Genomic DNA, 25,711 nt, shown 5'->3' on the forward strand with positions numbered 1-25,711 from the left:
ATGAAAGACATAAAAATCTATATTCTCAAGTTAGAAGAAGATAAGTTATTGTTATTTGATTTGGTCTAAACATTAAAAAGATGAATTCTATAGATGATTTTTGAAATTCTGGCTGCTGGTTAGGAAGGAGGAAGGCTTTGATTTCATGAGGTATATGTGGAATGAGTTTATAAACCAATTCATTTCACCATTTACACCAAACCTACCCTTAGCAAGGATTTCTGTTATCACTTCTAGTGCTCTGTGTGATGCAAATGAACTAAGTTTTATGAGCTAATCAGTCATCTAAAGTCATTGCACTTTTGAAAAGCTTGGGATTGAACCTAGGAACTTTATACTGAGCTCTATTGTGAACTCTTTTTTAGTTTTTCTTTTGGGACAAGACCTCGCTAGGTTCCTAAATTGCGTAGAACTTGCAATTCTCCTGCCTCAGCCCTCCAGAGTGCTTGAATTCCATATGTGCACCACCACGTCCAACTGCACTATGTTTTTAATGATGCAGAGGCAGTTTACCTGTAGTTACCCAGACGGGTGAGCATGAACATTTTAAATGCACAAAATTGATATAGCATCTGAGATTTCAGAGAGTAGGGGTAGATTTTTCAGAGCTCTCCCAAGCTAACTACCTGTAGTTACCCAGAAAATGTACTTCTGACCTTGGCTAACTATCTTTACAATGATTATAATCTTGTCCTTGAGTTAGAGAAGTGACTCAGTATAAACTCCTCATAAATTAGTGAAACTACTTCAAATCAGTGCACTGGTAAGTGTAAAAGCGTACGTGGATCTCTCTTTGCATGTAATGAGGACCACAATGATTGGGGTAGAGAGTTAATAAACTCTCAAAGTTTTCAGTCATCTTCATAACATAATAGAGGATCTTTGTGTACATATAATAAGGATGCAAAACATAATTAACATTGGCAGATCACATCTGTTTTAGTCAGATTTCTCATCCCTGGATAGATTACGTGATAGCTATACCACAATGAAGGTGAGGTTTGTTTTGGTTCATGCTCTCTCAGGTTTCAGTCCTTGTTTGGCCACCTCCAAGGCTGAAATGGCATGGTAGGGTTCATTACACAGGAAAGCTGTTCAACTGATGGCAACCAGAAAGAAGAGAGAAGGAAGGAGCTAGAGACAGAGAGACAAATCCTCAAAAAACCCATTTCCAATAATCTGCCCACTTTAACTGGGCCCCTCATTCCAGCTGATGAACTCAGTGTTCATCAAGGGATAGATCCTCTCATGCGTTCAATGCCCCACGTCACCGTCACTTTCTAAAAACCCTATTTTTGAGCACATGAGGATTTGGGGGGACATTTTAGATCTTCAAATTATTTTATACTCAAATCTCATTTCAGTAAAGTTTTGTTTATGTCTTAAAATTAAAGAGAAAAAATCAAACAGATTTTTGGAGCAGGATAATAAAAGAGTAACAATAATCAGTACATTGCATATGATTATCTTTAGAGAAGCTACTCAGAGTACAAAATCAAGGCCTGAAATACTGTCCAAAAATATTAGCAACAAAGGTTTGGAAGGAAGGGGAGTCCTGTTTGAGTGCAGGTGTTGATCCAACCCACCAAATAAAACATTCATAGAGATTAATGATTCCTACCAGAATGAGCATTGGATTTTGTCTTCTGTCAGATGACTGACCTGCATATAGACTTCATGCCCAGAAGGTAGCCATGTGAGAAATTCTTTTAAAGAACATGAATTTTGTACCTGTGATTTAAAAGGAATGGGAGAGCATGAACATTTTAAATGCACAAAATTGATTATAGCATCTGAGATTTCAGAGAGTAGAGGTAGATTTTTCAGAGCCCTCCCAAGGCAAGCAGGAAGAGCTTCATGAAAATCACTCATAGAAATTAGGAGCGCATGACGGGAGGACAGAATGAAATCCTGTTTCTAGGCTGATTATGTGCTCATGCAGCTGATTGATTACACACTGTCTTTTCAAGCAAGTAGAAAGGCAATGGAGAGTGATGTCATGGTAGGATTAGAAACATTGTTAAAGGTTGAATCTTTTAAAAAACAGATTCTAAGATGCAAAATGGAACAGGTGATTTATTAACAATTGTCATTGGAGTGAACCAAGGGAAGAGAAAGAAAAAGGAAGTAAGGTTGAGCAGAGGTAAAAGAGAAGTAGTGCAGAAAATTCAGGAAAGCCCTCTGAATCAGGGAGAGCTGATCCAACTGTTCTGAGTTGAGGAGGAATTGAGCCATATTTACCCACACTGATCAGTCATTGACTAGGCTTCTTTAGAAAGGAGGAAAGACACGGACTGAGAAGCATCTTTTTTCCCCCTTTGGATGTGTTAATACCTTAAGATGTCAGATAGATGAAGACGACCTTTTGGCTTTAGCCATAGTTGTTGTAGAGAATAAATTACGGATTCCACATTTAAGATCTAACGGTCACCATGGTGTCCACCACAATAGCTTTTCTTCCTGATAGACCTCAAAGCTATGGAGAAATGTGGAGGTTTAGCGTCTTAAAAAAATTCTGACAGGGTAGACTTTTTGGCTGGGCACTCATGCTAAATCAAAGTTTGAATTTAAACAAAACCTACTGGCTCAATTCATTTCTGCTCAAGGGAAACCAGTATTCATTTCTTAAATCCTATGTGTATTACAGTGTATAGTATGCTTTACTTAAAATTCATTACTGTAATTTTTTTTTAATATTTAATTTTGTTACTAGGGATTGAACTGAAGGCCTAATGCACGCTAAGCACATACATAACCACTGAGCTACATTTCAGTTCCAAGCTCAGATTTAAATGTTAATTTTACCTATAGAAATTTTCACAAAACACATCCAGAATAATTGGCGAAATATCTGGCACAATAGCACAGCAAGTTCAACAAATAAAATCAGCTATGGCAAATCCACTCCTTATCAACTTGGCATCCATACACTCCCTTTAAAACATTCTTTATTATTTATTTTTTGTCTTCACTGAAATGTAAAATCATATATATTTAAAATATATAGCAATATTTTGATATATGTATACAGTTTGAGTTCATTATGATAATCATGCAAATTATGTTAATTAGTGTAAAGCTTTCTTAACCTTCAAATAAAGATGATAATACAGTTATCCTTCTTCCTTTTGTGTATAACTCAATACACCTTAACCTTTTTTTAATAAAAGGAAGAAAAGTTCTTAGATAATAGCTGTTCTTCCTGATACTGCACTATAATGTAAAATTAAGAATGTTTAAATATTATGAAGTCAATAATCCTTATATACATGATAAGAGAACAAAATTGGGTAGAAAGCAGAATTTTGCTTAACATGTGCATACGTATTAATAAAAAATAAGAAAAAATACAATTAGTCCTTATCTATATAAATGGTCATGGAGCCATCGCTGCTATTGCTAACTACTTTCTTACATTTACTGATCCCTGTTTTCAGGATTCCTTCAGCTCCTAGAGTGCTTTATATTTTGAAGTGTGCCAGCCTTCCTTTCTGAAGGGTTTGGACCATTAGTAATTGTCACTGTAATATTGGTCTCTATGGGATTCCTGTGTTCCAAACACTGTTCCTTAATTCCATTGTGAGGTGGTTGTCCAATTTCTTCTTGATGGTCAGAATCAGTTAGCTCACCAGTATGATAACTCCTTCTTTAAATTTTAACTTTTGCTTGAGTAGACAAAAGTGCTTGACTGGCAGTCTTAATTTGCAGAGCAGTAGTCTTTGGTATGTTTAAATGAAGTACAGCTCTCTTTGAAAGTAAGATATTTGTGGAAGAAGGACATAAAATCATAGGAACAGGAAGTAAAATTTTGTGATACTTCTTTCATTTCTGCCCCATAATTCCTGGGTTCATAAATCCTGGGTATGGGATAAACAGTGTTGCATATTAGATACTGACCCAGAACAGCTTTCTGGAGAAACTTGCTTCAGCACTGTAAGGTACTCACAGTAGGCTGACACTGTGTCTTCAAAAGGAAATTCCACAGTTCAGTCAAACCATTTGCTTCAGGATGGTGGTGAACATAGTAAAATCTGTGGATTCTGTGTGCACGGGCCTGTTGCTGCACTTCATTTGTCGTGAAATGGTTTCCTTGATCAGAAGCAATACTGTTTGGAATACCATGACAATGGATAAGTCAGTTTTTAAAACCATGAGAAGCAGTTTTGATAGAGGCACTGTGTATAAGAAAGGCAAATCTATATCTAGGGTAAACACCCATTTCATTTAGAACAAAATGTTATTCCCTACATAACACAAATGACACAGTGTAGTCATCCTGTAGCTGAATTACTACCCTAAGGATGGTAATATATTAAGGAATCAGTGTTGGTCTTTATTGCTTATAGACTGGACCTTCAGACTCTAAGTCAGTATTGGTGGAAGTGCATGTTGCTGAGCTCATGCATAACTGCCATCCCGCGCACACTGCCTGTTTATAACTCCGTTGGATGATTCTAAGAAATACTAGGGAAAGAATCTGAGTGATATCACAGAATGAATCATCATATATATTTGATTATTGGAATCCTTTTCTGAGACAATACTTTAGGGAGTATTCATGTAGGATTTGGAGGATCACCTGGAAAACTCTCCTTAAAAGAAGAGCAATTATATCCATTTTGGCCAAACTTAGCCATATTTCCATGTATTGATATGTGCAGAGTTGCCTAGGACTTTTCCTAATCCCTTCAATTAACTGTAAGCAATGCAAATCAGTCTAGCCAGATGCTGATGTGTAGTCTTTGAAGCAAGGTGACAGGTTATTGTTATCCCGAGTTCAGTCCTGGTGATGGCCTCTGGTTAACTATCATCCTAGCTGGACTTGAGACCCCCTTAGCTCCTCTCATCTATAGATATGCCTTAGTGTTTTTATTCTTATGGTAGGTTGCACTGGAAGTGGAAGAATGGAATAACTCTTCAATACGTTTCCATGAAATTATGAATATAAACTTCCTGGGCTGTTCTGAGGTCCAGGAAGGCTCTGTGAGGAGATAAATATCTCTCTCTCCTAAAATTTGCCACCAGTTTTCCAATCATACTTATTCCAAGTCTCTGACTATGCATCTAAAACACAAACCACAGGCCACAGCCCATGAAACTTGTATGTACTCTTACATTTGGCTATTTCTCCTTCAAGGCACATTAAACACAGTTGCAGTTAATTACCTGATAACTACTGGAAGTTGTGGCCATGATAAGAATTTTTCTTCATCACTGTTCTTCAAGGATTTCGCAGAAAGTTGCTATAGTGAGGAAGCTGTCTACTTTTGGGGGTAACTGCGTATCATGCAGAATCACTTGTAAGTCAGGTGAAATATGTTTTTCCTCTGTAAACTGTTTGCTTGTACTCCCGAGCAGCGCAAAGATGAAAGTTTAGAGAAAGAAGACACTGTGGAATGTTTGTGTAACTTCCTCATGTGACTTGTGCTTCAGGATCTACTTGGCCCATTATGGGCATTCCACTGCTATTTGTTGAAAAGTCATTGCTATGGCTTTGTGGGTCAGACAACATCCACAAATCAGGGCACATGACAATTTGGTGACAAAACTCTAAACAGTTAAACTATCTCTAAGGCCCAAGTATACTCATGGTACCAAAATCTATACCAGCCAGTGTCCTCAAGAGACATAGAAAATGTCTGTATTTAAGAAAAATTGGGGACAAATTCTCTCTCTCTCTCTCTCTCACTTCCCATCCTCCCTCCGTGTGCGTGTGTGTGTGTGTGTGTGTGTGTGTGTGTGTGTGTGCAGAATTCCTGCATCAGTGTCCTTCCTTTGTCCTTGCTTCCTGGTTCTATCAATAAAAAACCATAGAACTTCAGATTGGGGCTGCCTATATGAGACTCCTTCGTCTCAGGGGATCTCAGCATAGGGCAGTGCCTCTGGTCCTTCTTGGAGTTTGAATTGGACATCAACTCTGAGTAATCTTTCAATGTGGCATGGTCATAATTATGTTACTAAATTATGTATATGTAATTTCTTTGCACACTGGCATAAATATCCACATAGCTCTTTCCTAGACTTCTTTGTTAGGATTTTACAAATCATATTTCTTTGCAACTCTTGTCCATCCAACCAAATCACTGGCACATCTAACTGTATCTCTGTCCAAGCAAAATAAACAATCAGGTACACTGTTGTAAGAACCTATTGTGTAGAGAAATAGAAGGAGATAGAGGGACAGTGGAAGAAAGGAATGAAGGGAGAGAAGGAGGGAAAGGGAAAGAGTGCTTGAATTTAATTTGAGCGAATGACTTCTGGAAGTATGGAAACTCATTATGCCAAAATCCACTGGGGAGATTGGCAGGCTGGAAACTTAAGAGTTTCAATTCAAGTCTAAACACAGTTTGTTGATAGAATTCCTCCTTGCTCAGAGGCAGCCAATCAACATTCTAAGGATAATTCATTTAGGCTCAAGGCCCATGGATTCTTGCTAGAGACTTGTAGATATGATTGGCTTATTTGTTGTCTTTGTTATTTGCATGACTTTGCTAATGCGTTGTGTATAAGAAAATTACACATACCTAACATATTCATACTAACTTAATAGATAGCAATCATTAGGATCTAGGCAGCTGTTATATGTAGGTACTAATAAGCTCCTACGGACAGAAGTGCTATTTGGAATTGTGATTCACATATAATGATGTGTGAGTTTTCTAACCAAGAACAGCACAGATTCAAAAAGAACCAATTTTGAACAACTTAATAAATACAGAACCATTTGAAATGTTCTAGTGAATATATTCTCATTATAGAAGGCAGAACTGTGAAGAAGATTAGAAAAGATCAAAGATTACTTTTAGGAGATACGGGGTGTTGGCCAGAGTTATACATGAGAAGGACACGCAGAGGCAAGGATTTTTGGAGCCACATGTCCAAAACTTCTTTGAGTGCATGGTTGGAAATTAAAAGTCTATTGGATTATAAGTCCAAGTAGGATCAGAACACATCCCCTTAAGGAGAGAATGCTCTGGGCTCTAGGCTCCAATTTATTTCTTAGATTTGCCAGTCATTTAAAAGACCACCCTGATATCACCCTATTCTTCCTCTTCCCCCTATATGAATTCACATATTGATGTTCTTCCTTTGTCCTTTATCTTTGCTTCCTTATATCAATAAAAAGCCTGAGAAACTTTAGATTGGGGCTGTCTCTATGAGACTCTCTCATCCTGAGGAGTCTCATTTAAGGTCAGTCCCTCTGGGCCTTCTGGAATTTGAACTGGACATCAACTCAGAGGAATCTTTCATTCTTTTCACGTGCCATGGTGGTAAATTGGAACTAGGAGAAATATATTCTTTCTTCAGAACATGACATACGTTTAATATATTTCTTGCACACCATTGACTATGTTACTAATAAGCATGCCACGGAATAGACTCATAATAGCAAAATCCCAGATTAAAGCTATAATTTTAGAAGTCAAGGAAGGGCATTTTTAGGAGAATAAAGAAACTAGGCTATAGATTTTTGTGGCTAAGAAGATACGTATCATTAGCATTCTGGTGAAGGCATAATGCCAATAAGAAAAAAAAAAGAGAGAGAAAAAAGTCAGGTTTAGAAAAAGTCATTACTAAATAGTGAAATAAAATATATAAATAAAATGATCTCTAACAGGTAATTCATTTGACATTTTAGTTTGAAGTAGTCCCTTTGATCCAGGCTTCTATTTCTCTCACTATGTATTCAACAGCACTAGGAGCTACACCAAAAAAGATAGTTATGTAAACAGAACTAAAATCACTCTTGGCTCATTTAAAATATTGTAAAGTAAACTTTGGAGCAAGGATAGAAGATTTAACTACTATATAGAGATATTAATTATAGTAATCTTAAAGAAACAATTGCCATAGGTGACAAAATTTTATGATGATGCAGATAAAGCTGGAAGTAAATCAAATGAAATTTATTTCCTTAAATTTAAATTGTAGAAACCCAAGATTATTAACTTGATAAAACTTGAAACAGAGTCAAGTATTATAATGAACCATTATCATGAAAAGATGAATCAGAGACAGCAAGTCTACAGAATCCTCGTGAGTCTGAATAGCTATGATACAATACAGTACTAAGTAGACATCTCATATGAAACATAGTGCTGCTTTGCTTTATTTTTTTCTTATCTTTAACATGATCATTTCTATTCTTATTCTTGATTGCTCTTTTACTCAGCTTATACATCATTAATTCTGAGATCTAAGGATCAAGATGTTAACACATAGGGATATTACATGAATTTTAAATTTTACATTTTGTGTAGAAAAAGTCCCTTTTCTAGCTTTAATATACATTATGTGTTTTGGTCAAGAAAGTCAGGCATCAAAGATACTGACAATTATTTTCATTTCCTAATTTTCTTTAAAGGATAGTGAAAAGCATTTATTAACTCAATCCTTTCATTCTAGTACTGACAGAAGCCTTGAGGACTAGCCAAAATACTTCTTTAATTCTGGTGAAATAATTAAAACTTTAGTATATTGAATCTCTATTTCCCAAGTTCCTGGAATGGACTATATTTTAAAGACATAGTCATCTAAATGAAAGATTCCTGCTTCATTTAAATAATGAGGCAAGGCCTCCACAGCCTGGCCATTTGCTAAGATATTCTGGAATAGTCTACGGATCCCAGTCTGTGAAGAAAGCTATAGTTAACAATACATTCATTGGTCTGAGAAATAAAAAATGCTAACTGGAATTTCAGGTGAAGATTTCAGATCGTTTATTAGAATAATGAAGTACACAGCAGGTCAACACATTCATCTTTGGGCTCCTTCTTTTGAAAAAGTGGTTACAAACATTTCTGCTGTGGTTTGGGAATAACATAAAAGTTTTGTCTACTTTGGGTCATGCTAGTCACATTTGCTTTGTGGACCAGTTCTAACTAGTGATACTATTACAGATTGTGCAACTCTTGCTGCCCTTTAACAGTGAAACAAAAGAATTGAGTTATAAAAATTTCATTTTTCAATTGTGCAATGCATAATTCACAGCTCAAATCAATATTGAAATCAAAGTACAGAAGTTTTAGACCTGTCCAACTACACTGAATGCAAAGAAATTTACAGATAACACTCTAAATCTATCAGGCAGATTGCCAGTCTCCTTTATAGAGGTAAATTAATACTGACGTTTTGGCTGAAAGGATGAGGAGGGATGTTAAATTCGGTGTATAGTACAGTGATACTTTATTCAGTTCCCGTTAAATCCATTTAGCACCTTCCCTGTGTGTACTTGGTTTAATGCTCTATACCTCATACAACCATCTGGTCTCCAACAAAGGAAGAAAGAAATTACCTAGAACTTAAATGTTTCATTCTCTGTTGTCAGTTAGAGATCTTTGTGGACTCTTATAGTTTGGAATATTATCATTTTTTAAATTCTGCATTTCATGTTCTTTTATCCATGTAGCTGAGTCATGTGTGTGTATTTTCTTTGCATATGTACATTTAGGAATGAGTGTTTATGTGTGTACAGTGTTGTCTTATATGTCTTGATAGGAAACTTGCGTTGATCTTTCTTTAAGAAACAGAAATTTTATCACGCAAATCTTAAGATTATCTAATATAATATTGTCACAAAATTCATGGGAAGAATAGTTAAGTAAAATTTCCTTCAAAATTCAATGGATTTGACACACATCAATATCTTTTCAAAAACCTTGGTTGATTCAAAGAAAATATTTCTGTAAAGTTTTTAAGCTTATTAATATTCTTTTCAAAACTATTTCTACATATTGGCAGATAGAACTAAATATCAAAATTTCATAGAAAATTGTTGTTATGTTCCAGTTTTTAAAAAACTTTAATTAACATGAACATTTCAATAATAATTGAAGGAAGAAGTAGCTGAAATATTATTATTAAAGGCTTTGCCTCTGATCTCTGTTAGTCATCATTTAATATATGGCAAACATGCACATACATTCTTACTGTTTAGTAGAGATTATCTCACTGAAAAGACTACAAACATGACATTATTTTCCAGCTTTTGTTCGTGTGATCTGAGACAACTACTGGGAAACAGCTGTTTTTAAGATCCTGAAGCTTCCCTACGTTGTTTGGGAGATAAAAGATCTTTTTCCATTTAACACACTGCATGATATAGCTGCAATATACAAGTCATTACAAAACATATGCCGCTGACCAGCCTCTCCAAATACAGGCTGCTGTTGAAAAGAGACCAGCAGTTCTAATCCAAGGGCAAACCAGTTGTACAGTGGAATCAGGAAAATGCTGTGGAAATAGACCATAGGGTGTAACCAACTGAATAAAGAAAAAGAAATGTTTGCCAGAGAGGTAAGGCACAAGCTGCCTCTAGAAGGATAAGCGATATTTCTCCTCCCGAAGAAGACAGGTCAGTATTGGCAGAGAGCCTGAGGCACACAGCTGTTAACACAACATGAAATGGGGCGTTCAGAGACCCTCCAGTTAGTTAGATACAGCGTTTTCTACGTTTTTTTTTTTTAATCCTGAAACTTTGCTGAATTATTAATTTATTAATTATAGTTCCGATAGTTATTTTGTGTGTGTGGACAATGACACTTTTCAGCTGTCCCTTGGTCATATGCACTGCTCTACAAATGTACACGGCATATATTCCCACAAAATGAATATCTCCAAAACTTGGAAGTCCCTTTTCCTTGATAGTCTTTTAAATTCCTAAAGTCAGTTCCTGTTGGGCTGGGGGTGGGGCTGCTACCTCGTGGTGCCCTGGTGGTCTCCAGTTGCCACTGTCTCTCCAGGAGCAGGGACTTCCTTTGTGAAGGCCTGACTGAGGTTCAGCAGTGACAAATCTTGCAGCTGTCATTTCTCGGAGATCTGCAGAGAGGTCAGATGGTAACGATTCTCTATGGGTGGGATTTTATTTTTGTGAGGCGCCTTAAGACATATCCAGCCTTCTCGGATTGCTGCTAGAATGTCACTTTTCCACAACCACTCTCATTTTAAGACTGTTGCTTTTTGGGCTGCTGCAGAGCTGGCAAGAAAGGAATGGGAGAAATGCTGCCATTTAAACCTTGACAAATCTTGTGCTTCCTGGAGATCAAGGCATTTGTCTTGGTTAAGCACGCCTAGGATTGTTCCAAGCCTCTGATGTTATATGCCTTTCACAAAAGGTTGCCTTGATTTTTTTTTTAACAGTGTTATCATTGTTTTTTTTTTTACAAGATCTAATTTCTCGAGGGTCTTACTCCATCATCTTAGATGTGTGTTTGTGTGTGTGTGTGTGTATTTGTTTTGTTTTAAACAAAGATTTTTGAAAATTTACCATGTGCCAAAGTTCATGGATTGGAAATTGCAAAACAATTACTTTCAAATGTTTGTTAAATAAATCATATTGCCTTCTACTATCCTAGCCCATATAGGGTACACATATTCCTTATGATCCTTCAGGAGAAAAAGTCCAAAGAAAAGGAATATCACAGCATTATAGATGTGTCTTGATTTTTCTACACTTGTTCCCTTTCAAATCCATATGCCCTCTCCAGGCAGAGTCAATGAAACTGGGCATTATTTATTTCATGTCTATTTAATGTTAGAACTGTATCAGCTTTATTACTTATCCCTGATATTTGGCTGAGTGTCTACACATAGAAACAATGAAGAAAAATGCATTGAATGAATGTGAAATCAGTGTATGTTAAAAAAAAAAGAGAGAGAAAAATACAAACTGTTGAGCTGATAACCTGATTCCTAGCAATGCATTAGAAGGATACTGAGACAGTAATATGCTTAATTGCCCTCTCTCTCCACATAATAAATCTTGAAGTGCACCCTACCCTGTTAGCGGAGACTAATATTCTTTGAGATTTCTTGAGTGGCTGCAGGAGCGGAACCACTGAAGGGAAGCCACACTGTCTGCTCTTGGATGTAGCTTGACTGAAAAGTTAATTTAAGATTATGAATTAATTAGAAAATTCCTCTTTGCCACAAATGAGGAGGCTACTGGACATCATCAAAAGAGTTACGCTTCATTTTTTGTCACACCAACTAGAAGTGCATTCTGCCGTATCATTTTCCTAAATATGTTAAATGAGTCATCTAAGTCTTGTCTCACTTTATTGAGTTCAGTGAAAAAGTCTCATACCGTTTTTCATTTACATATGACTTTGAAAGAACTGGGAAATACACTTTTGAAATGCCAGGTTTAATAACCTTCCATACAAGTTATATGTATAATTACTAGTTTTGTAGCTGTTTCTCAATTGGTTTGGACTGAATGAACAGAGTATACTGACTAGTACTTTATTACACTCTCATTACCAAGTTATTTTCTTCTACCTTGGATAGACCATAAACGTATCAATTCATCTTCCATCTTTTGCACTTTGTCTTTAAAAGGCGGCATATTTTTATAATTGCTAACTTGAAAGAGCCATTTGCCTCCTGAGACTCTTGTATCTTTCGTCCATAAAGGTGATAGTAAATGATGAATGCATGCATGACATTCCTGGAGGAAGCATACATGTAGGTCGTACTTCTCACAGGGGAGGAATCCAAGTGCATCCTTGATTTAAATAACATTTTCTTTTGATTTCCTTTGAATCATCAACTAAGATTAACATGTTTTACCAGCTAAAATTAGTCATGCATCAAAGGGGCATATTTTCTGGTATGTTGAAACATTTTATTTCATTCTACTGTGCTTAAATTATGATCCTGTGCACCAGGTAAAAGAGAAGTGCAGGAAATATGTAGAAGGTGATTTTTACCCTGAAGGGTTTACAGCAGAATTGACTTTATAATTGGAAAGAACTGCAGTTGGGAAGAGGAAAATTACAGTTTGAATGACTGCACTAAATGGTATGGTTTAGAAACCATATTTGATTAATTAAATACTCTTTCAATGGTTTGTTTTTAAAATTTCAGGATTTGATACAAGGATAACTTAAGACCACTTTTGTCTGATTATCTGTGATTCTTTTCATTTTTGTTTGGCACCTTGGCTTATAGATTTTAGACAATATATATATATATATATATATATATATATATATATATATATATAATATCAGCCCGTTTGAATTCTCACTTTATTGGTATGCTGGACATCAAGACCAAAAGGTTTATAGTTCTGTATTTTATTTGTAAACAAATGGTAGTTATCTGAATAACATTTAAAACTCAAAGATGATGATGAGGAAAAATCATGATGTTAGGCAAAAACAAAGCATGATAGACAAATAAGGTTATATAAATAAAAATCAATGCAGTTAACATTGACAGTGGCTCAGCTATCATGGAAACATTAAGGCGTTTCCTTCAAATAGCAAACATAGAACCATCATGTAAAGCAACTAACTCACTTATAGGTATGCACTCAAAAGTATCAGCTTTTGAGGAGAAAGCTGTACTGCTCCCTGCTGTGTCGCAACAGTCAAATAAACTACCCCCAAATTCCTTGCCAGATAAGTGGATAAAGTAAACATGGTAGATACTATGGAGGAATAGTACTCAAGGGGAATGTCTTACTATTTGTGACAACCTAGGTGAATTTGGAGGACACAGTGTTGAGTGAAATCAGAGAATCAAAGGAGACAGAATATTTATTGCACAATTCCACTTACCTGAAGTTTTTAAAATAGGCAAATTCATAGAACAAAGAGTAGAGAGGATTTCTAGGAGCTGAAGAAAAAATGAGGAACTGTTATTTAATGGGTATAGGATTTCAGTTGTGTAAGATGATTTTGCTCTTGAGATCTACTATAGAGCATAGTGACTAAACAGGGAATATGCACACTTAATTCATTAACAGGACAGATCTTACCCTAAATGTCTCCCAACCCAAACACACACAAGAGGGCACAAAGAAACATTTGGAAGTGATAGTTCTGTTTATTCTCTTGAATATGGTGATGGTATCATAGGTGAATAGAATATGTTCAAATTCTCCAGATACTATACATTAAATATTTAAGTATTTACATTAACTATACATTAAATGTTTTAAGTATAATTTCATTTAAAATAAGGCTGATAAAAATTAAACAATTTTAAGAAAAATACATAAGAGATGGTATAATATTTAATACGTGCTAATGTGTGGTATCAAAAGAAGGAAATGATGAAGTAGAGGCCACTTTTGAGAGAAGAGAGGAGGGCACAATCGGGAAATAGCAGATGGGTTTTAAGGCATTATGTTGTTCTGACTCTTAAACTGTTTTGTGAAAAGATGCTATTGACTCATTATTTTGCTATTAACACCATACATTCGCACCATAAATATAAAGGAAATTATTGTAACCATTTTGTTGATCAATTTAATAATGTCTTACAAAGTCAAAAATGTACATATTATATCAAGTAGTACTTAAATATGTGTGCTTAGGGCAGTCATTTTAAATTGGGTCCAATCTTGTCACCAAGGGGACATTTGGCCATGTCTGGAGATATTTTTGTTTGTCACAGAATGAGAGCTGCTATTGGCTTCTTAAGGTCCAGTAGACATTTTAGATGGTTAATTCTTTAGTTTTGGCACAGGGATGAGAACAGTTATTTGAATCATAAATTGTTTAAAAGAACCCCTGAAATACGGTACAAATGATAGTTCTCGTTCCTGCTCAGAAACCAAAGAATTACCCATCTAAAATGTCTATAAATTGAGAAATCCTGCCCTGGAGAAACTCATATTTCTGTGTAGAAAATGGCACAAACAGAATGTTTATAGAAATTGTTTTTGTAATATCAAATGTATTAAAATAATCTAATGTCTACTAATTTTGAATACAGTAAGATGTTTTGATATATTAACCATTAGAACTATACCATAATAAAGATGTTTAAACTTCAGCTCATGCCTGACACCCCTTGCTTTGCTGAATAACAAAGTACAGAAGAATGCAGATGGTGCAATTTCTAAGAGTTTAAAAATAGCGAACATAAATGTAGTTATAATGATGCAAAATATTCATGAGAACATAAATAGTGAATTAAATTAATGTCAATTGTTGGGGAAGGAAGAGAGACAAGGAAGAGAGGGAGTGAAGATTAGAGAACACTTCGTAGTTAACCAGTTCTACCAATAACCACAATTCTTATGAACATGATGAACATATTGCAAATTATTCCAGTGGTGGGAGCTTACTTTGTAAAGGAAATTTCCCCAGTTATCCCTTAATAGTATCATAGCCTTAGTAATGCACATTACTGAATTTTCCCATGAAACAATGTTCTTCATTTGTAGAATAGTAAATGTTAGTATTACCACTTTTAAAAAACTTTTTAGACATCTAAAAAATCTGCTTTAAAATAACATCCAATTTTATTCAATTTCTTCAACCAAAAATTGCAAATATTCTTAAACTGAAGCTCTTTTCTAACTTAAATGACTTCAGTTCTACTATGTGGCATGCAAACTCTTTTTTAAAAAAACTATTTCTATGATTTCTTCATCATCTTCTCAGTTCACCTTTTTTCATACCATTTAGTCCATTCCTTTGTTATTCAGTCTTTGGTTGAATAATTTTCCAAAAAAAAAAAAAAAAAAAAGAATGTTTGGCAGTCAAGTCATATAAATCTGCATCTTGTTTTCAGGTTCTTACACGACATGTCTCAAGATTATAAATCTTTTCATTCTTCTAAACATTATTAATTTTAATGCAATTCAAAAAAAAAAAACCCACCATGTGATTATACTCAAAACTGTAGTAGATGATTTTACCATGTAATTACACAATAAAATATCTTTAGGTATTGGTGCTAAGAAAGGCCCTATATTTTTTATATTTTTATTTTGAAAGTAGTAAAATACAACAGAAAAAGACAGAATAAAACCGAGACCATGTAGTGAAATTGGTACAGAACTTCACAGCAAGTTACCGAGATAGCAGTAATTGATACCACAGTATATTTCATTATCTTTGCAATAGTTGTTCTTTCAATCACGTATATCAAAATAAAATGAAATACAGAACATTATAGAACTTATCAAAACAGCATATTGAATAGAGCAGTACTATTAATCAGAACATTGAATAGAGCAGTACTATTAATCAGAACAAAGCAAAACAGTAATAAAAATATTTGCCTTCAAATATTAGAAGGAAGTCCCCCTTATTTGCTATGGTCAACCTCCCAAGAGATGCTCAGATTTCTGGTTCCCATTTGCTAATGGGGCGGGGGGGGGGGGGGCGGGGCAGGTGAAGGCAAGTAGGGGAAGTGGGATGTTTGACTCGAGGTTCACTACTGCTTAGCAGGGAGGCAGGCTGGTTGCTTGGTTTCCCAGTGTTCTAAGTTCCAACATTGGGCGGATCTCAAGAGACGCTGGTGGTTCTCCCCCTGGAAGGGCTACAGTCTGCCACACTGCAGCCGTTTGAGCTGCGTGCTTGGTTTCCAGGGTCCTAAATTCCAAGGCCTTATATTTTTAAATTTTATGCTAAGAATCATTGATAACGCTTTTGGGGCGGTGGGGATCACTATTCAAATTCTGGGTCTCACATTGGCCAGCCAGGCCCTGCGCCTGCTGATCTAAGTCCTCAGCAACGCTTTTAATTTTTGTTTTCAAAATAATTCTCTTGGTTTCTAGATGCATTCTGGTTGTGTTCATATTACTATCGGGCATCTTGTGAGAAGCGGAAGTCCCCTCTGCTCCTTTAGCAGGTTGCTCTCATCTGAGCACCCCATGTTTTCACCAGATCCCTGCTGCGGAGGCTGGGAGGGAGCGGCAGGCCTTGAAGTGTTGACTGCTTCAGGCGCTGCCCGCCTTTCCCCAGACAGCTGACTGCACTCAGCGTTCTGCCCTTTGGAGTCGGATACTCCAAAGGTCAGCTTTTTAAGAGGCTTAAATAATCTTTTTCTATCCTACTCCCTTTCTCTGTTAGTGACTAAAATGTAAAACTAAAAGAAATATGTGTGGCTGGTACAAGATTTGGCAGTACTTTTAAGTGTGTCATATTCTTTTGAAGTTAGTGTGTGGTGATGCTATAGTCCCTTGTGTAAGAAATAATTGACACTGTGGGTTAATGCGGAGTGTGAGATGAAAGAAACTGCAGAGAAATTGCTTGAAGTCCTGTCCCGCATCTTCCCCCAGTCTAGATGTGATCTGACAAATCACTGGGCAGTATCTCCCCGCAGTGTCACCACACTGCAAACACACACGTAGCTAATGTTTAAAATATCCTCGTTTTATGTAAAGGGCCGTCAGAATTTCTAATTGAGAATGATTAGTAATCTGTGAAAGGATGAACAAGCAAAGTAAAAAAGCTGAGAGTGATTTGTAGGAATAATTTCTCTTCTCTTTTCTCTTCTCTTCTCTTCTCTTCTCTTCTCTTCTCTTCTCTTCTCTTCTCTTCTCTTCTCTTCTCTTCTCTTCTCTCCTCTCCTCTCCTCTCCTCTCCCCTCCTCTCCTCTCAACTCCCCTTCCCTTCCCTTCCCTTCCCTTCCCTTTTCTTTCCTTTGGGGGGGGGTCTAGGCTGATCATATCATGTCTATTAAATATATTTTACAAGAAACGAGGATATAGGTCATGGTCATCATTTTCTCCACAAACGACTGTAGTCAGTTAACCACTCTTCCTCATCCAGAAATGAGGGAAAGTTCTCTGAAAAGACCGAAAGCGATTCTGACTTTTGGAAAACAAGTGAATATAACAATTAACTCTACATATAAAGTAGAAAAGCATGTCAGGCTGCTTCCATTCTTTCCCAGTTTTTCACAAGCCAAGTCCCTGACACCTGGGCAGGAGAATATAGATTTTTTTTTTTAAAGGGAAGTTAACTATCAGTAGATAAAGGATATCCTTCAAAGGAGAATGAGTCTATTTTTTAAGACAGGCTTAAGCTATGGAAAGCTCACAGACACCCTCATTCAAATCATTAATTGGCAGGCGAGAATAACCGGGTAATTACAGAAAGCTTCTAAACCTGAATGTTGTCAATAGAATTGTAGTTGGAGAATATATAAAATTATATATAGTCAGATAGACAAATATTAAGGAAAACAGACAATGTATACAGAGATACAAACAGATAAAAGTTAACTCGGTAGTTTAGAAATCTTATAAAAGAAAAATATGACAGCGTATAGAATGAGAGGAGTATTTTTAATGTAACATTAAAACTTCCCAGAAAATAAAATAAAAAGAGAGAAGATATTTCCAAAGATGATTAATTAACCCAAAATATCCAAACATTGTATAACAGGCACTTCAAAGAGAGCTTAGAAAATGAGCAAAGACATTACTCAAAACTAATTGTGTGATTTTCCACATTATGAAATGAGCAACTGTCTGGCGCAATGAACAAAAGACAACTTTCCTCAAAATCCAGTGACAGTGGCTCTTAGGAAAAGATTCTAAGAATTTCTGAAGAGGTGAGATAAATTCAACAGGAAAGAAGACAGAATCAGACTTTTCAATAGCAGCACAAACTGTTCAAAGAAAACATGATGTCTTAATAGTGCTGGGAAAAATGATATACTATTTAGAATACTTTCAAGTGCAAGTGTAGAACAAAGAGAGTTTTAGACATATAATGTTTTAAAAGTTTTATATTTCCTATATCCTCTTTTTGAGAAAATCCCTACATGAGTTTTGTTTTTTTGGTTTTTTTTTTTTGTTTTTTACTAAAGCAGTAAAGACAACAAAGAAACTCAACAACTCAAGATTTACCAGCATGCTGGTAAACATAAATTCCAAGAAAATAGTTGTTCCTTAATACATCATGCTAGGGAGTGTCTGATCCAGTCTGCAGATGAAGAACCCTCTGCTCTGGAAGAGAAAATGTGGCTTGTGTGATGTCTTCCCATGAATTCACATATGCGTTCCTCTAGGAATATAGAAGATTAAACAAATGTCAGAAAGTTGTAAAATAAAAAACTCCAGAATCCCCACTAGCACAGAATAACCATGAAATGACCTAACTTTGATGTTTTATTTTTAAGCCCAAGCTACACTTTTGGTTCTGCTATAATGTTACAGCAGGTATCATTGTGACTCCAAAAGCCAGCTAAGAATGCACTAACAACTCTCTTAGAGATAGTTTTTATTTGGTACTGCTGATATGCTCCTCAAGTCTGTGGAATGTAAAAAAGAAAATAAACATTACCTTAGAGGTGCTGTCTTTTTTATATAAATGTGCTCCCCACTCATTGAGCTGAAAACCCTTCAACCCTAATTTTCCATCCTACCTTAACAGTATAACATGTTACTGATTCCCCTACATTAGTTTTGTATTTTATAGCTCTTACTCTGTTCAGCCAGGAAATTTCCATCAGTCTTCCTTGCAGGTTCATTTTACATAAGGTTTCTAAACATTTAGTTTCTTATAATACCACCATTAATCTCCTTCTCTTCATGTTCATCGCATTCATTGCCATTTACATACCAGTGAATTCCAGTTTATATCTATATCTTTTCACCTTTAAATTTATAAAGCTCCTCTTGGATGTTTCAAAGAAATTCAGTATACAAATGATCAAAATGAAGCTCACAGTTTTGCCTAAAAAATGCCAGTCCTGTCTGAAGATCCTTATTTCTGCAAATAATGCTATATCATTCCAAGTGTATGATAGAATATTTCCTGTATATTCTCTAAAATATTCACTATTCTTACTAAATCCTGTTTGGATTGCTAATTGAACATTTCTTAAATCAGTCGCACATTTTAAAACTGTAATGTCTCCTTCTAGATTGTTGCAATACTCTTTATAATTAATCTTCTTTATAATTAATCTTCTTTGAGTCTGGCCCAATTAATTTTCATCCATCCTGTATACTGGATTCAGGATAGTATTAACACGAAGGGATCTCAGGTCATATTCGGATTAAAGTACTTCAATTATTATTTCTCAGTGTCTTTAGGATAAATAAAATCTAGCTGACATCTAACGTATTCCGTGGCTCGCCTTGCACCTATATGCCCCCATCCACTATTTCCAGTCATTGTCATTTTTCACTGCTTCAAGCACATCACATGCTTCCCACTTGGTTTCTCTGTCACTAATTTTTACCCATAGTTTTCTTCCTCCAAGTTTTTACTGTTTTGTAGAGCTTTCAATGATCCTTATGAATTATCTCAGGTAACACTTTCTTAGGGAGTCTTTCCTAATCGCCTTGACTGCATTAGGATCTTGTGTTTGTCAGTTCAGGCATTTATAACAGAATACCACAGCATAGGCAGCTTGAAAAACAGAAAATTATCTTTATACTTACGAAGCCAACGAGATGTGAGATCACAGAGCTGGCAGAGCTGTGTCTGTTGAGAGCCTGCTTCATGCTCTGCAGATGGGCATCCTTTGTGTTCTCACAGGGTGAAGGAGGAGAAAGGTAAAGCGGGAAAGTTCTCTCATGTATTTTCTTTTAAGGGGACTGATCTTAGGATGCAGGCATCCATTCTTATTAGCTTATTATGTCCCAAAAGTCCTTTTTCTTCATATGTTCACTTTGAGGCTTAGGATGAAAATGCGTGAATGTTATGGAGATACCAGCATTCAGTCCATAGCACATCTCATATGGTGTACTCCAAAATATGCTTTGATGGTCATTCATAGCACTTAGCACAGATCTTAACTGCATTGACATTTATAACTTTTTGGTAAAAACCTAATTGCATATCTAAATGGTAAACTTTCTCCTCTGTTTCATTCACAGATCCTAACAACATGCTTGATGTTCTCTGCCCATGGAAGCAATAGATCAAATTAGAAAAATCAAACTTCTTTTATCAGAACTAGGTAGTATTTAACTTATTAGAGTTTGCCAACTCTAAGTAATTATATTTTACCATCCAATATTGGGAATAGTAAATGAAAAATATCAGAAAGCTTTTTTTATTAACAGAAAAATCTAGAAATTCTTATAGTAGTCTGTTTTATAAGCTGCATCTCCAACTCAGTAATTGTCCTATGTGCTTCCCTAAAATGAAAGGCTAGAGAAACACATCAATATGAATACCATTAGCTCAACTGACATCTTTTAACATATCTTGAGTGCAATTTTAATTCATCCATGTCACTCTGTGCTCTACTATCATAAAAAAGCAGAAATTAGCTTCTATGAAAGGCATCATTAGTCATAAAAAATGAATATCCTATAGGATGAGACCTAGCCAAGGTTTCACTTCACTGGCATTGTAGAAGAAACCTAGGGATCAGGATAGAATTATACGGTATGGTGTTCATTATAACACATTTTTGTTTGTTTCTGTTAAAAGACATGCACAGGAAACCTTGGGAAAGAAAACTGCTTTCCATTAAAACCTCTTCCTCCATTTCACCTACTCACCCTGCTCCCAATTCGAGGACATATCCTGTGTACCTAGGCAAGTTTAAATTAAACACATCAATCATCCTAGGGCTCCAGAATTACCTACAGCTGTGATGAACGACTCCTGTGACTTAGCCTCTTAGGCTTTGCTCTTTGGAGATTTGTGACCCATGTGCGTTTATATCTTGGGCTGAAGGAGTCTGACATAAATGTAGACCAGGCATTTGTCTGTATTGTGTGGAGAACATCTCCAGAGTGTCTTGCTGTTGTGCTTGACGTAGCCAAAATCAGGATTATTTCTTTGTAGTGCTTATAACAGATATCACTGTTCTGATTTAAATACATTTTCTCCGTGATATTTAAGATTAACACCAATGATGACATCAGAATCAATCTGAATACTAAGGTCCTTATTAAAAAACCAAAGGTGTCAAGAATTAAAGCCGAGAGTACATGAATTTTGATAGTGAGTTGAACAGGACTATCTAGACATAGGATCATAGATATTTTATTTCGTTTAGTTTTGCTTGATCTAAAACACCTTTAAAAAGGAAGAAAATTGGAGATTTCGTTTTCTTTTCTCAATAACTTAAGGGTGAGTGCCTAAAGAAAACAAAATGTGGCTTTCAATGGCAGTAAAAGGAATCCCAAACTGAAAACATAACAAAGTATAAGAAAACAAAACAAAAATACCCTCGCCACGAAAAAACTCCATCTTGTTTGTTTAATTCTGTAAATCACAGCAAAAGTATCAAGAAACCATAATTCTTCCACTTGAGGTAAAATCAATTATCTGTCAATATTTATATTTTTACTGAGAGAACTTGGGGCTAAATATAAACAGGATGTTGCTCTGTGGAATCATTACTCATAAAATATTTGAAGTGATTTTTAGAATTAGAATACATGTGCTAATTATATGTCTTCTGCAGTCTGACTGGTTCAGCTCCTATAGGTAGCTAAACAAAGGATGAAGTGAACTCACTTAAATGAATAGTTTGGAATCCATACCCAAAACTCAATGAAAGCCAGAAGCATCTGAACATGTCTTTTTATTTATTTGGTTTTGGGAATGGGGAAATTACTGTATAATTTTCTTTATCACTGTCAGTCATGCTTTTTCTGGAATAAAAAAACAAAGGTGTACTAACATGGCACTTAGGAAAATGGTGGGTTGCTTCAGTGCAGCTAACAGGAGAGAATGCTCATGAAAGAAACTTGGGATGTGCCTGTAGGTGTTGAACAGAGTTATTTTGTAAACATTTGGAATCTTTCCCAGTTTGGTTAATGAGGTAGCCATTTGCTTGAGTGAATGGTCTTTGAAAAACCTTCTGTTTAGTGAAAGATATTTCCTTGTTTTTGCCAGGTAATTCCTGTCGCTAAGGATGTTTGGAGACAACAGATTTGGTCTGCATGACTGGAAGGAGAGAATTTCTTTAATCATCTAAATTGATTTTCATTTCTTTGCTCCTCTGTCTTTATAAAACATGGATACAACAGAGGACCAAGAACTGCTCTTCACAAGTGTCCATTTTCCATTGTACTGTAAACATTTTCTAATCACTAAAACAAAGACTTTTATTTGTCATTCTCTTAACCAAATGTATCAGGTGCCCAGCTTCAGGGTCAGCATCTTCCACCTGGCCTGGTGTAAATTTTTCTGGATGTATACTATACTCATGTCTGAATCTACTAGTTTCTCAAAATTGCTACTAAATTATCAGTTTGACCTCTGATTTCACCTTTCCACTTGTTTTCTTCATACTACATAGCAGCTTTCGAAATGCCCTACCAATTTGGGCCAAGATTATACTTTAAATTTCTTTATCTTTGTTTCCATGGTCCTTTCAATTTCCTCCTTATTTGCTTTCAATTATCTCAGTCAAATTTCTAGCTTTCCTCCCGGGCCACTGCTTCCCAAGCTTTGCAAATCCTCCATCTCTGATCATTTGAACAGCAAATTCCACAGCCTCAAGAATGTTTTATTGATTCCATTATTGCTATCCTAGTCATTTCCTGAAATACACCTTCTAAGATTTTAAAATCAGGTGTCAATCATTGTGACTATGTGCAAAAAATATTATTCTAACTATATTTCATGTATCAGGTGTGTATTTCTATGTGTATGAACTGATTTATGTAAATACCAGAGCCCTATGTTTCCTTAGCTCAGGTTAACCATTATTTTGCTTTTCCATATTACCATTTCTCCCTAATTCCAAGGTCCCAACCCCTACAATGCCAATGTACCTGAAGAAGGAGAGGAGGAAAAAATCTTCTACTGATTGATTTGGAGTAGAAAGCTCATGCTACAGGAAGATAATATGAATTATAAAATGCCCCCTAAATATAAAATAGTGTAGACCCTTTGGAAAAGAGTCTGGCAAGTCTTCAAAATGTTAAAGAATACCCTGAAACATAGAAATTGCATTTCTATGTATAATCTTAAGAGAAATAATGACACATGACCACCCAAAACCTTGTACATGAATGTTCATAGCAGCCCAAAACATGGAAGATACCCAAAAGTCCATCAATGCATAAGTAAACAAAATGTGGTATTCATACAACAGAATATTATTCAGTTACAAAGGGAATTCATTGTTGACACATGCCAAATGCATGTTAATTCTGAAAGAATTATGCTAATGGAAGGCAGCATAAAAAGTCTGTGATACTATCCATGTAAAGTATGTGATACTATTCATGTAAAATATCTAGAGTAGGCAAATTTATAGACAAAGCCAAACAGATTGCCTAGGGCTGAGAACTGAGTGGTATTATGGAAACTGAGAGTGACCGTTAATGAGTTAGGAAAAAGTTCTAAGAATAAAATTTGTTTTTACAACTCTAGAGATACATTTAAAGTATTATTTACTTGAAATGAGTGAATTTGATGCTATGCGAAATGTAATTTGTTAAGAAACTAAAAGTAAGAGATAGAGAAGGTGATGTTCTTCAGAATGGGTGGGAAATAGAATCAAAATCTATGTGCAGATGCTGGAACTATTTTTTTTTTTGTCTTTTTCATTTTTATCGGTACCGGGGATCAAACTCACGACCGCCTGCTTGCAAGGCAGGTGCTTATGCCGCTGAGCTAAACCCCCAGCCCCTGAAACTATTTTTTGAAGTGAAATTTATATAATATAAAATTAACTATCCAATGGGAGCAAGCTTGTGGCATTTAGACCAATCATAGAGTACTGAGCACCACAAGTATCTATTTTAGAAACATTTATATCATCATACCCTGTGCTCTTTATGTAGTTACATTTCATTCTTCTTGCCCTTCAAGACCAGAAATCAGTTATCTGCTTTGAGTCCATGGGGTCTTTTGCGATTACTTTCACTTAGTATACTGTATTCAAAGATTATTTATGAAGATACTACATTCATGCTTTTCAGTGCTCTGGACTATTGTAAATAATATGGCTAAAATCATTCATATATTTCTATGTACTTCAGTCTTGGTTTTGAAGAATTTGAGACAGACGTAGGATTTGAATTTCAGGGCTAAGTAATAATTTTATATTGCAATTTTCTAAGGTACTATCAAGTTTTTCTCACAGTGGTTGAAATAGTTTATATTTCCAAAAGCTATGTACAGCTATTCCAAATTCACCACATCATTACTACTATCTGATGTTTTTTAATTGAAAGAATACATGTATCCTGATGTGGATGCAACACTTTAATTTTGGTTATGAATTTTATTTTCCTTATTATTAATAATTTAAAGCATCTTTTCATGTTTTATTAGGTACATGTATTTGTTTTGAGAAATATCTATTCTAGTCTTTTAAGATTTTAAATTGAGGTACTTGTGTTTGTTTTGTTGATTTTTGAAAATTACGTATTCTGATTCCCAGATCTTATCTAATATTTCCTTTCCTTCTGTTTTGGTAGAGAGTTTAATTCACCCATTTTAGTGAGCACAATGATTATAAAAAAGAAAAAAATTAAGTAAAAACTACATTTGTTATTGAATTATTTTCCAGATACAGACATCAATTTAGACATATGTGACCAAATATACTTATTTGAAACCTTATATGTCTTGTGGAGCTTTTCTTATGACTTGTGTCTAGATGTACTTCCCAGCCCCGAGCCTCATGAACTCATACCTGAGGAATTTTAAGGCCCTCTGGATTTAGTGTGTGTGATACTAGGATTAAGAATGCATGTTACTAAATTATTTCATTGCTTAGAATTAGCATAATTCTAGGGATAATTGAATGGATTTAATGAAGACAGCGGTCCTACCCTGGGTGTGTGTGGCATCACTCAAAAGGCTTGTAGCATGGATGGAATAGAAGGGAAAGTCAGAAATGCTGCTTGTTGTGTGCTGCCTGCTTTGCCATGAATGGTTTCTCCTCTGTGATACACCTGTGCCAGTGCCACCCTGCTTTCTGGCCAACTGACTATGGACTTACACCTCTGCAAACTGTGAAGCAAAATAAACATTTCTGCCTTTTACTTGTGGGTGACAGGTATTTTGTCTCAGTAATGAAA

Source organism: Cavia porcellus, unplaced genomic scaffold, assembly GCF_034190915.1.
Source record: "Cavia porcellus strain 051 isolate PalLab524CR breed Dunkin Hartley unplaced genomic scaffold, mCavPor4.1 scaffold_2, whole genome shotgun sequence".
NCBI classification, from domain to species: Eukaryota; Metazoa; Chordata; class Mammalia; order Rodentia; family Caviidae; genus Cavia; species Cavia porcellus.